Source organism: Meriones unguiculatus, chromosome 16, assembly GCF_030254825.1.
Source record: "Meriones unguiculatus strain TT.TT164.6M chromosome 16, Bangor_MerUng_6.1, whole genome shotgun sequence".
In the NCBI taxonomy this organism is placed as follows: Eukaryota; Metazoa; Chordata; class Mammalia; order Rodentia; family Muridae; genus Meriones; species Meriones unguiculatus.
The window spans coordinates 64,208,431-64,216,223 of record NC_083363.1 but is presented as its reverse complement, the minus strand read 5'-3'; the positions used below and the strand labels follow the sequence as shown (position 1 = coordinate 64,216,223).

The window sequence follows — 7,793 nt, the reverse complement described above, 5'->3', positions numbered from 1 at the left end:
TGTTATTTACAAGATAACAACCAGCTACTGTCCAGTCTTTAGAGACGCCATCTCACCGAGCCGTGCCCTTGCGTAGTTCCTCACTGGACCTGGCCTGACAGCAAGCCTTTTAAGACTAGGGCATGAGAAGAATTTTTCCCATCTTGCTCCTTTGGACAACCATTCTGGGGGAAGTAAGCCACCAAGTAAGGAATCCCATTGCTCTGATATCAGCATTCTGTGAAGAAGGCAAAGGTGGGGCCACATGGATAGGAGCTGGGACTATCTGAAGAAGGGTGAGAGCAACTACCTCCTTGTCCCAGCCGAGCCTTTACCTTACTCCTGTCCCAGGCAGATACTGAGTACATATGTATGAGTCAGCTGCAGAACTTGGTGGAATCCAGTCAGATCATGGTAGAAATTGGCATGAGAGGCTGAGGCAGGGGGAGAGCAGCCAACAGTTCTACCAAGGTACAGTACTCTGGCCTTCCTCCAGGAGTAGTGATGGCTTCCAAGAGCCAGTGACTGCTCACTTCTAGAAACATGGCCTCTGATGTGGCTGTCTCTGATGATGTTATCAAAGTGTTCGATGACATTAAGGTGCACAAATCCTTAGTAGCAGAAGAAGCGAAGAAACACAAGAAGGTAGTACTCTTCTCTCTGAGGTTGGGCAAGAAAAGCACCATCCTGAAGAATGGCAGAGAGGCCCTGGTAGGATATGTGGGGCAGACTGTGGACCACACCAAACCATCTTTGTCAAGATTCTGGCAGGCAAGGATTCTTGCTATGTTCACTATGATGTGACATACCAGACCAAGGAGAACAAGGAGGGAGACCTGGTGTCTTCTGGGCTTGCGACAGTGAATGCCTGAATTGTAAAATAATACGTGGAAGCTCCAAGGATGCCATCAAGAAGGAGCTGACAGGCATCAAGCATGAATTACAGGCTAAGTTTTATGAGGAGGTCAAGGAATGTTGACCCTACCAGAAAAACTAAGTGGGAAAAACTAAGCCATCATCTCCCTGGAGGCCCAGCCTTTGTGAGCTGCTTCCAGGCTCTTCTTTGGAAGAAGAGACCTACTTTGGACAATGCAGGCCACTCTCTTTCCTTCCAGACTGGAGGGGATAAAGAGGGCCCAGCAGCAGGAGGGCAATACCTTCACTCCAGGTGCCAAACATACCCCCTGTTTCCCGAACCATCCTTTTCTCTTCTCCCTCTGTCCCTGATGGTTCTGACCATCTCAAACTTTCTTTTTTTTTTAATCTCTGATCCCCTTGGGGAATCACTTCAGGCCCACAGCGCTGAGGGAACTTGTTTTTTGTTTTATAATGGCATTTCCTGCTCTCCATTCATGCTGTCAAATTCTAACTGCAACAGTAACTTTGTGGTATCGGACGGTCTGATGCTCTTTGGGTGGATGACACCTAAATGAACATCTGTACAAAGTCCCAATTTATTTCTAATATCAGAGATCAGACCTCTACTCTTGCCTGATGCGCCTAAAACAAAAAGGGGGAACTGTAGAGAGCTGCGGAATGCTATGCCTTAAAGATGGAGCTGGTTTCCGCCTTCCACCTTCCCGATGGTGAGTGCTCTCTGTCATGAACAATTCCACATTTGGCTAAGGCTGAGGATCTGGCTTGCTTCCATGTATGTGGACCTATCTGCATTGCCCACGTGGCACGCCTGGGTTGGCTACCCAGAGGCTATTTAAGCTGTGGGCTGGCTATCCCCGGGGTCCGAGGATTGTTCAATGTTCCTGAATAAACTGCATTGAAAAAACAAAAAACACAAAAAAAAAAAAATAAAAAAAAAGAAAAAACAAAAAACAAAAAACAAACAAAAAAAAAAACAAAACAAAAAAAAACAGTAACTTTGTGCTTGTCTGTTTAGCTCTGGGTGTGAATAGAAGGTTGTACAACTCTCCCTATCCACTGGTGGCCCTCTCTTTTCCCCTGCTCTGGAGCACTCAGAGAAGCAGGGCCAGTGAGGAACCTGCAATTAAAAAACAAACAAGCAAACAAACCCAAACAAACAAACAATCTCCCCCCTCCACCTCCCCGCTCTGCCCGTGGATCAGGATGTAGGTTCTCAGCTGCTGCTCCAGCACTTGCCTGCCTTCTTCTGCTGTCCTAGAAGAGTCGCCTTGGTCATGGTGTCTCTTCCCAGCAACGGAACAGTGACAAAGACAGAAAACTCAAATGGTTTGTGGAAGAGTGCACACACAGTTGAGCTACTTTTCTGCTCTCTGAGCATCGAAGTTTTGCATGGAAAGCACTGAGAGACAGGAGTCTCTCACCGAGTCTCAGGGAACTGGGACAGGCTGACCTCCCGCAGAAATTCAGATTGGAAAATGTGAGGAGGAAGGCAGATCTGAGAAAAGTGTTCATCCAACTGGCCTCTGGATTCTTTTATCTGAGTTGATGCCTGAACATTAGTGATGCTAGGAGTAAATAATTCACACCTACCACAGTGCAGGGAGAGGAGCTTTGCCCAACAGTAAGAGCGGCACCAAGTCATGCCTGTGGGTCATGCAGTGCTGGGGTACCAGTGTTCCAGCCATAGCTGACTGAGGGAGATGGCTGGGCAGGCCTGGACCTGCCTGTCCAGGAGAGCAGTGTGACTGCCCCCAGCGAGGCAGCCTGCGGCCTGTCTCGGGGCTGATTTTTCTTGTTATCGAGATAGCATGGTATGGAAGCAGGGGGTCCCAGCTTTCTGTTAAGCTTTCAATCACTTCGACTACTGACTCACCAGGGGTTATCCTGTCCTTTAGTTTCCATCATAAGCTAGGAGATTGCTTGACCTGCTCCTTTTTAAAAATCCACCCTGCACATAAGGAAACACAAAAACAACCTCTCTGTAAGTGTTACTTGCATGTGCATACCTTTCAGAGTGCTGTGGACGGAACTTGCAGAGTTAGTGACTAAGCACAGCTTATTAATGGATCCCACACATGCGTAAAGCACAGAAAAAAGCAGTAAAGGATCGGTTAGGGCCTTTGGTTAATGGCATGTATTTGACAATACCTGAATTTAAGAGGTAAGGGTGACCAGTGTGTGCGTGTGCGTGTGCACGTGTGTGTGTGTGTCTGTGTGTGCGCGCGCGCTTGGAAGTATATGAGACCAGATACATACATGCACAGTAAGTAAAGGAAGGAGAGAGGGAGGGAAGGAGAAAGGAAGAGAGAGGCGGATAAAGGGACCATTAGAGAATCTGCTGAATCGGGTACCATCTAGGAGTTGGACGTTTATTGACACATTGGTTAGCAGGGTCAGTGCTGAGGGAATGAAATCATCTTTTCACTTTTTATCTTCTAGATGACATCCTATAACATCTCAAAGCAACCCTAAGTAGAGAACTGTGCACAGGCCAGCCTTTGTAGCCACCCGCAGTCAGGTAATGGTGAGGTGAGGCCCGAGGACTGAGTGGACACTTTGCCAGCTGGGGCCTAGCCAGATGATTTATACCATTTGCCCATTTTCACAGCCCCCTTTTGTTCATTGCATAATAACGTAGAGGCCAGAATTGCTGTCCTTCTGGAGGCTTGTGCATTTGAAGCTGCTGGAGAAAGGGAACTGGGACAGGGGCCATGCTTGAAGATATTCCTCTTTCTGGTAGACGTCAGCAGCGCTTACCTTTAGACATATATGTCTGATGTAGATGATAACCTTAGCCCTTCACTCTTATGAACACTCATCAACTTTGACCTTAGATTTCCCCTGGAGCAGCAAGGAAGATTATGATATTTCAAGGATTAGCTTCTCATACCTGGTCACTCTAGTTTCTGGTCTTGCCTATGAATCTTCTGCTACTGATCAGTGGTCTGATATGGTTGTTCTCCTCCTTTCAGTCTGGTAGCATCTCAGATTCTCATATTCCCATTTCCATAATGGGCCTTACAGTCTGCACACTTGGGGGGCTTGATGAACCACAGGCTTCACCCATCTCTGCTCATTCCCTTCTCAGAATCGTTCTGGTGCTTAGTTCTTGGAAGGTGAGGTCATTCCCTTAAGACTCAGGATCTTCACATATGCTTAAGGAAATCCTCCTCTTGGCTGCCTCTCTCTCTGCGAATTATTCTAGGTAACCCTGTTGGCCTTGATCTCCCTGCAACAAAAAGGAAGCCTTTCCTCTTTCCTGAGCTATCTGGTATTGTGCGCCTTGGTTTGATTTGTTTAGGGGCTCTGGCACTTGTTTTGATGTCTCACATATGTCCCTCAAGCCTCCAGGCTGGTGCTCTCTGGAGCCAAGTCCTGGTTCTCACTCTTACTGTTCTATTTTTACATTTACGCCCACCATGCTGTTTGGATTTGGCTCTTTGGGCTTTTTATTTGGACTTGGGCTTAATCTGTGTTACCCCTCCCCCCTTGACAAGGTAGTAGATTTTGGTGGGATTTGTTGTTGTTATTATTGTTGCTTATTTTGTTGGTTAGGTAATATGCTGTGGTTTGAATATTGCCAGAATGTCTAAAGACCCACGTATTGAGACCTTGGTCCCCAAGGTGGCACTCTTGGGAGGCAGTGCAGCCTGTGTGACATCTTCAGGAAACTGGGGGCATGTCATTGAGTGTCTTCAGGAAACTGGGGGTGTGTCATTGAGTGTCTCTGTAGCTTTTAGTGTCTCTTTAGCTTTTATGGCTCATTGGGCAAGAGGTTTGCTCCACTGTGCGTTCCTTCTGTGGTGTGTCTCTCTGGCCAGAGACCCAAAACAATAGCCTGAGTTTAGAATGATACCAGCTGATCTATTGAGGCAAAATGTGCCTTTTTCCTTTTAAGATAATTGCCTGTGGTGTGGCTTGTGCATAGTGACATGACAATTGGTAATACGTGGTCTCCGGATCCTCACACTAACCCGGTGCTTACCCATGAGGAATCTCAGCAGCATCGCAGAGGTTAATATTCCTCTTAGTGATTTTCACCACTTTCTTTCATTTCACAAAATCCAAATTTTCATATTGCCATCTTGAAATGAGGAGGGCTTTAAGTGGGCTGTAAGCTTGTGTGTACAGAGAATATTGCTGGGATTTAATATATCTTTGCACTTATATATTAAATGCATCATTTAGAAGGTCTCACATTATTCTGTATTCTGAAAGGAAAATGTCCCTCAGATGTGAAAGACAGCATACATGCTAAGTGCTCTGACAGCGTCTTACAGCATGTGTGGGAAGTCACAATTTGGAGATGTCACCTGGCTCTTCCTGGAGAATGCACCCTGAATTTTGTGATTTCTCTAGTTATATAAATGTTACTACTTTGCAAAATGATTTAGAAATAGCCTCATATAAAACAGGCTATTCATGTTCAAGAGAGACCATGAAATGATCTGAGTATCTTTTCCAGGGTAGAAATCAGAGCTGATAGATCATCCTCCCTCCCTCCCTCCCTCCCTCCCTCCCTCCCTCCCTCCCTTCCTTCCTTCCTTTTAAAGAAAGTTTTCTCTAGGTTTTCACGGCTGGCCTGGAATTTATAGAGATCCACCTGTCTCTGCCTCTTGAATGCTGGGATTAAAAAATACATATCACTATGGCCAGAAGTTGGTGGCTTTTAATGAGAAATCTCCTATAATATACTCCTATACTCAACTGCAAAATGTCATCCATATTTTGCACAGTGCTTTATAAGGAACACAAGTGTAAGAGGTGCTGACTCAAAATGAGTGTTTGGACGCTTGAATCCTGTTCAGCCCCTCAATATTGACTTTCTCCCCAGCCATTTGTTATAATACTACCTTTACCCCTGTACCACCAAAGTCATCCCTGGCATTTCCACTAGATATGAATGATTCCCGTCCGGACTGACGCCCACTTCAAACTGGTTACCAACAATAAACATTGTAACTCTTTTTAAATTTTTTTTTCTTTTCGAGACATAGTTTCTCTGTGAACCTTGTACTCGGGGACCAGGCTGGCCTCAGAGATCTACCTGCCTCTGCCTCCCCAAGAGCTAGGATTACAGGCGTGGGATGCTGTGCCAGCATACATTGTCATTCTTTTTTTTTTTTTTACTTATTATTCTTTTTCTTTTTAGTTTTTTAAAAAATAATTTATTTCCTTTAGTTATCATTACTCTAACTAAGACTTCAAGCACTATGTTGAAGAGATATGGAGAGAGTGGGCAGTCTTGTCCCTGATTTCAGTGGAATTGATTTAAGTTTCTCACCATTATAGTTTGATGTTGGCAATCAGCTTGCTGCATAGTGCCTTTACCATGTTTAGCTATGCGCCTTGTATTCCTGAAATCTTCAAAACTTTTAACATGAAAGGGTGTTAGATTTTGTCAAATACGTTTTTTTTTTTGGTATTTAAGGAGATGATCATGAGGTTTTTTTTTTTTTTTCATGAGGTTTTGTTTATATGGTGGATTACATTGATAGATTTCAGTATGTTGAACCACCTCTGCATTCCTGGGATGAAGCCTACTTGGTCATGGTGGATGATATTTTTGATGTGTCCTTGGATTCAGTTTGTATGTTAGCATGAATGTTCATAGCATGAATGTTCATAAGGCAAATTGGTCTGAAATTCTCTTTCTTTTTTGGGTCTTTATGTAGTTTAGGTATCAAAATGACTGTAGCCTCATAGAATGAGTTTGGCAATGTTCCTCTGTTTCTATTTTGGAGAATAGTTTGAAGAGTATTAGTATTAGCTCTTCTTTGAATGTCTGGTAGAATTCTGCACTAAAACAATCTGGCCCTGGGCTTCTTTTGGTTGGGAGGCTTTTGATGACAGCTTCTATTTTCTTAGGAGATAAAAGAGTATTTAACAACAGCCTAAAGTCTCTAGCCAGACTGGCAGGTGAAAGTTTTTCCTGTATGGAACCAAACTGCATAAACAAGAAGTGACTGATTTTCAAATTATAAGGTTTCAAAGAAAAATAAAAAAAGAACAATGGATATTGTCCTATCAAAAGAGCACATTAAGTCTCTGGAAGATGACTCCAAAATATGTAAATTTCAGAAACATGGTTAAAATAGTTGTTGTTAAGATGCTCAGTGAACTAAGATTTCAGGTAAATAACAACTGACAGAAATCCTGGAGCTGAAGGCTATAAAGCTGAGCTAGTAAATCCACAACAGCGATGCACAGTAGACTTGAACAGGTGGAACAAGCAGCGTCAAAGACAGGCCATTCAAGTTCCTGAGTGAGGGGTCTGAAAGCCACAGACAGCGCTAAAAAAGGCGAAGAAAATCTAAGATACATTGGGCTATTCTCACTCAGGCAAACACGTGAGGCATGTGAGTTCCAGAAAGAGAGAGAAGAAAAAGATGACCAAAGACCTCATTTACAGAAGAGGTATCCAAGACCCTCCCACTTCTGAAAAAAAGAAAAATAGATATTCAAATCAAGAAAGTCAAAGGACTTCTTCAAAGAGGATGACCCAAAGGACTCCCACACTGATACTCAGTAAAATAGAAAAGCCAAGAAGCTGGTATTGAGAGAAGCACTTGTATACAAGGGGCTTCTACAGGGTCGTCACCAGGCTTCACACACAAACCTACAAGGGATGGAAGAAGACAGAATAGTAGATTCATGTTTAAAGCCCTGCCAACCAAGGAGAGTATAAAATTACATGTCAAAAGTGAAACTATAAAGGCTTCCAGATAAACAGAGGCTGAGAAAATTCATTGGCACTAGAGCTTCATCAGAAGAATGCTAAAAGGAGTTCTTCAAGTTGAAATGAAAAGATGTTAAACAGCAACATAAAAGTATTTTAAAATATAAAACTCAGGGCTGGAGAGATGCCTCAGCAGTTAAGAGCACTGGCTGCTCTTCCAGAGGACCAAGGTTCAGTTCCCAGCATGGCAGCTCAC

General features: G+C 43.9%; 1 pseudogene; it reads left to right on the top strand.

Annotated features, from left to right (window-relative positions):
• The first annotated feature begins 522 nt into the window (after positions 1-522).
• LOC110564044 (cofilin-1-like) lies at positions 523-1,023 on the top strand (annotated as a pseudogene).
• Positions 1,024-7,793: the final 6,770 nt, after the last annotated feature.